Raw genomic sequence first — 5,075 nt, 5'->3', positions numbered from 1 at the left:
AAAAAAAAAAAAAGCTAAAAAAAGCCAGGATGCATGATACCCAGGCTTTTTTTCATTTTCATGAAAGCTACCTTCTGTATAAACATTTGTTGTATCTGACTATGCAATGCAAGCTAGGTGCTAGACCAGCTGGTTAAAAATATGCTAAGTCAAGCTGTTCATCGCTCAAACGACTGAATTTGATATGAAAAGACGAAAAAAGAAAGGACAAAGATTAAAACATTCTAGAAGTGAAGCAATGGAAGAGAAAGGGTATTGAGAATAAAATAATGCCCGAAAGTGGTCACATATGAGAAAAGCCAATATCAGATCAGAGGAGAAAGTGTAAAAGCCAGCCCAGAGTCTTTAATACTGTCTTTTTTTTTTTCTTTCATTTCCTCTTTTTTTTTTTTTTCCTTAATTAAGGTGCATCTTCACGAGATCATTACGGTGACTGGTTGAGCTTTCTTAACACTTTTGAATTAAATTTTTCCAAGTTCTGTCTTTTAACTCTTTCCGTTAGTTAGCTTTTATTTCCAAATATAGCCTTATTTCATATTAGACATTAAAGTTATTCAGAGTGGAACACCCGGTTGCCTAATGTAGTTGTTCGTTCACGTAACACAGTTAAGTTTTCTCGATGGCACAGAATAGCCCTGAAATGATAATATTCTTTAATTCTAATCATCCTTTTTGAAAATAAAACTCCGAGGCTGACTTGTAAGCCCGTTAACAGATTGTACTTATAAAAAGGTAGTTACATATTAACAGGCTGTAGCCTATTTCTCTATATAGGCAGGCTTCCTGCTGTGAACTTTATTTGTATTTTTTCAATTATCTCTTTTTAAACTGAACTTTTCCCTCTCCTCTTCTGATGCTCAAATCTCTGGACATTTTTTTTTTTTTTCCTCCTAGTGGGAATCTCATCTTTAGTCACCCAGAGGCATGCTTTTCTAACTGGCTAATTAAATAAGCAAGTGATAATCAATAGGGTCATTAGGGTGGCCATTAGATTTAGAAATTTTAGTGGCTAAAATAAAATTCCTTAGTAATTTCCCCTGTGCTCGTGATTGGTAATCATACAAAAATCTCAGTAAATCATTCTTATTTGTTTACATTGAATTTGCACGCGTGAGTGTACCCACAGTCACCATGCATGATAGAGTATGTGACACAACATTGAATGTATTCTTCAGGGGAGATATAGGTGATGTAACTGTCCTCTCCTCTAGCTTCAGCTTTTTTCAACTATTTGCAACTTTCCTTGAATAAGTAGATCATTTCTATCGACTGCTAGTTTTTATTCTCTTTGCTCACCTGCCCCCGATGAGTTTTTCTTTTCACTCAGACTTACTCATAAGAAAAGGAGACTTCAAAATTTCTTATCAGATAGAGAGAACGTTGGTCGCCAGGACATAAGTTGCTTGGAGGTCACAGATTACAAAAGTTGTATGTCATATTTTTTTTTTCTAAATTCATGAGCAGAGGCTTGTCCATCTTTTATGACTCTTTCCAACCTGTAGACGATTTGACCTTAAAGGAATATCCACCGCTTAAATATTGGTATGAAACTTTGAAGATAGATTTGTGTGTGCCTGTGTAATCAGCCCTAGAAGGGGGACCTGGTCGATACTTGCAGACTCATAAGCAGTTGTTCAATAGTTCAGAAGTTGTAACAACTTCATTGTCTGTTAGAAAATGTGGAAGAGAGAGAGCGAATAGAGGAGGGATGCTAAAAAGTAAAGACTTTGCCATATTTCATTTTTATTTTCAAGCTTCCCTGTTACAACTGATTACTGAAAAACGTCCTTCTCAGGTGGGAGGCAAATGGACAAAGTATGTTCTAAAGAATCATTTGTCAGGAAAGTCTTTTCTTTATTATTGTTTTGAGGATACACAGTGGCAGCATGGTCTAAATGTTGGTAATAGCATCATTTGAATGAATGAATGCCTGAGCTGTCCTAATTTTTTTTAAGAAGTCAATGCATTTATGTATTTTACTGAAAGTCAATAATGAATAATTGTGACTTAAGGTTTTCCTTTGAGAGAGAATGTCACCTAATTTTTTTGCATGCCTAGAATGAAACTGTTTAAAATACTGCCTGAAATTTCAATAGTAGTTTGTTTTTAGTGAATCAAAACAGCCCTTTTTGATAGTTTATCAGTGGTGTATTTTTATTTCTTTTCCTTTAATTTATTGTGGTCCTATTTGATGGTAATAGTTGTATGACTAAGCTACTTGTAACGTTTCCTAATTGCATTATGTTAGACGTGTACATAGCCAGTGCAAAATATTGTTTAGGAAGACAGTGTGAGATTATCTAGAAAGGAAAAAAGAAAGTTGGGGTAGAGGGGAGTAGGATGAATCATGTTAAGTTTATAGAATCATCTTGCTTCATCAAAATTGGTGCAGACAGCAGACAGCATTTTTTCTAGATGTTGAAGAGAGAGCACTGTAAGAGAAAAACCTTCTACAATAAAAATTTACTCTTTTACCTTATATTCTCATCAAATTTATTTCTCACTGAAGAAATACTTTACTCACTCAATTACTCACTAAAGAAATAATTTTAAGTGTTTTTCTAAAGAAAACCTGTAAGGGTTTTTTCTGAAGAAAGAAATTACACCCCAGGTACTATGAAAAACTAATTTGTAAAATTCCCATGAAAAAAAAAAAAAAAAACAAAAAAACTTGTGCTAGAGGTTTGCAGGAATATCTCTGACAGGAGTGGTATTTTGGTTACCTAAAGTTTGACCATAGCAGTAAAGTACTTATGATGCAGACAGATTTATTCAGCTTAATTAGAAACTTTTTTTTCTTTTGAAACCATTGTGCTCAGGACTGATAAGTGCATTCAGGTTAGCAAGCAACCTCTAGGTGTGAATCAAAGGAAAGTTATCTATTCACATTGTGGCCCGTAATGGCAACTATAAGCCTGTAAGTTTGATACTGTGTTTCAGGGTGTTCCAGTTATCAGCCCCTGATCTTTTCATTAATTTTTCATTTGCTATTACTTGATAGAGGAAAAGGTACCTGTAACTGATTTATAGATTTTAAGTAGGATCTCAATCATTTGCAAGCTGACTGAGCTAAGACATTGGTTTGGAATGCAGTTTGCATGAGACAGCTTCTAAACCACATTTCTGTCACCCTCACCCTGGGGTACTGTCCTCTAGACTTGGCAGGAGACCTGACTGATTACCAAGAACAATAAAGGGTTAAATGTCAGGTGGCATCGTGCACTGTTCAGGGTTTAGCAGGCTTGATAGATACAGAAATGTGCAAATATTATGATTACATTACATGTTGGTGTGTCCTTATCTATGTTTTTCAAATGTAATAAGCACATGTTAAAGCATTTACCTGGTGTTAGGGAGCTTTTCACTGAAATCTGTCCATGGCTTACACACGAGAGGCAAATACTAAGACCTGTTCTGATTCTTAAGCGTATTACTCCTCCATGGAGTTGGAAGCTATTTCATATGGCTTATTCATAATGAATTTAGAAAGCAAAATTACATTCGTGGGGAAAGTCTGATTTTTATTGTCTGTTCTTTCCACTATCAGTTCTTTAGCCTCCTAATGAGTGTACTGTATAATGCAGATGTGTATTATGTAGTCTGAATACCTTTCTTTTAATAGATTAGTTCAATAGGTATAACTGGTGGATTTTGTTTTCTTTTACAATTTGTCATTCATTTATAATTTCAATGAGGATAACCCACAGCAGGGGAAATAAACCAGTCTAAGTTTTCCTCTGGTCCTAACTAACATACACTTCCAATATGCCCAGTCTTTGATCTAGATGATAGCAATCAGATAAAAAGATGATCAGAGATCATCGTTCTGATCATCGCTTCAGGCTTTAACCAAAGCACGAAATGTCTTCTGTCCTGATGGAAAAATTGCATTGAACAAGAAAAAGACTCACACAGAGCAAATTCTTCCTCCCTTCATTCATTCTCTCCTTCCTTTCTTGTCATTGATCGACGGTATTATTTATATGCAATGTTCGAAGGCTGTGTAGAGGACCTTGATCAGATGATGTGGCTAGGGTAGGGGAATTTTAAATTTGGATTTAATTTAGGAGAATACCTCATATTCTTGGGATGTATTCAGCAGCTGATGAGGGTTGAGAAGACCTTTTTATTCTTTCTGAGCCCTCTGATGTGTCCTGCAGTTTGGAGGTTGTTTTCTCTTTTCTTTAGTATTTTCTATTCTTTTCTTTACTTACTAGTGGAGAGTTCATACATCTCCTCTGGAGAGCCTGTGGCGTGTGGTTCTGCTTGTCCAATAGGGAGGTGTTGCATTTCTCCACATTCAGGATCCTTTTCCCTGGGAGCCTGGGAGTCAAACCTCAGCAGTGCTCCCAGCCTTTGCCAGCCTGAGGAGTCAGACTCAGTTGTTCCCAGCTCTTGCGCCTTCATTGTAGAGCTGCATTCTGCTCAGTGGGCTGCCGAGGAGGACCAGACCGAAACAAGATTTAGAAGAATTCTGGTGAGAACTGTTTATAGGGATATGGTATTTTAAAAGAATGTAGTAAACAAACAGAATTGTGGCATAAACAAAGATAATTAGCATAAACAATGTCGTTTTAGGACAGGTGGTTTAAAAAAACAAACAAAACAAAAAACCCAAATATGAACCCAATTTGAATGCTGCCAGTTTGGAACCACTGAACCTTAATCTGTACTTCATGAGAATTACCCAGGTTTGTTGATAAACTTGTTGCCATGCGTTTTCTGTTTCTTTTGTATCATTTTCCGGTCATTATGCCTTTTTGTCACCCAGCTGGAAAGTAATTAATCTATTACCAGGTAGTTGAGGGACTTTTTGCCCATAAAACCTGACAGAAGGAAAATGAAAAACAAAAGCTTGTAGATGTTCATAGACGTTTGAAATCAGTGTCAAAACTTAAATCATTTCAAACCTGAACTCAGTTCATTGTATTGCAAATCTCTCTCTCTTTTCTTTAGGTAACATTTTAGTCACTTGGCTAAATTGGTGTAAATACCTTTACTTCTGTTTTGTCTTAAGAGTCAGAGTTTTCTTTTTTTTTTTTTTTTTTTTTTCTCCCCTCTTCGTTTTCCCCTGG

At 35.9% G+C, this 5,075-nt stretch overlaps 1 protein-coding gene across 13 annotated transcripts in view; it reads left to right on the top strand.

The window, feature by feature from the left end:
- The window catches only part of SOX5 (SRY-box 5), a 1,023,582-nt gene that overhangs the window by 588,578 nt on the left and 429,929 nt on the right, over window positions 1–5,075 (top strand). The window contains exon 1 of one of the 13 annotated variants that reach the window (XM_023514666.1): window positions 4,300–4,477. The exons of the other annotated variants lie outside the window; for them this stretch is intronic. The gene's annotated coding sequence lies outside the window, so the exon portion shown is untranslated. Of the gene's footprint in view, window positions 1–4,299; window positions 4,478–5,075 lie in introns of those variants that run through there. 13 annotated transcript variants of the gene reach the window in all.

This window comes from Otolemur garnettii, unplaced genomic scaffold (genome assembly GCF_000181295.1).
Source record: "Otolemur garnettii isolate 467f Iridium unplaced genomic scaffold, OtoGar3 scaffold00057, whole genome shotgun sequence".
NCBI classification, from domain to species: Eukaryota; Metazoa; Chordata; class Mammalia; order Primates; family Galagidae; genus Otolemur; species Otolemur garnettii.
The sequence above is the reverse complement of the archived record's forward strand: the minus strand, read 5'-3'. Positions and strand labels throughout refer to the sequence as shown.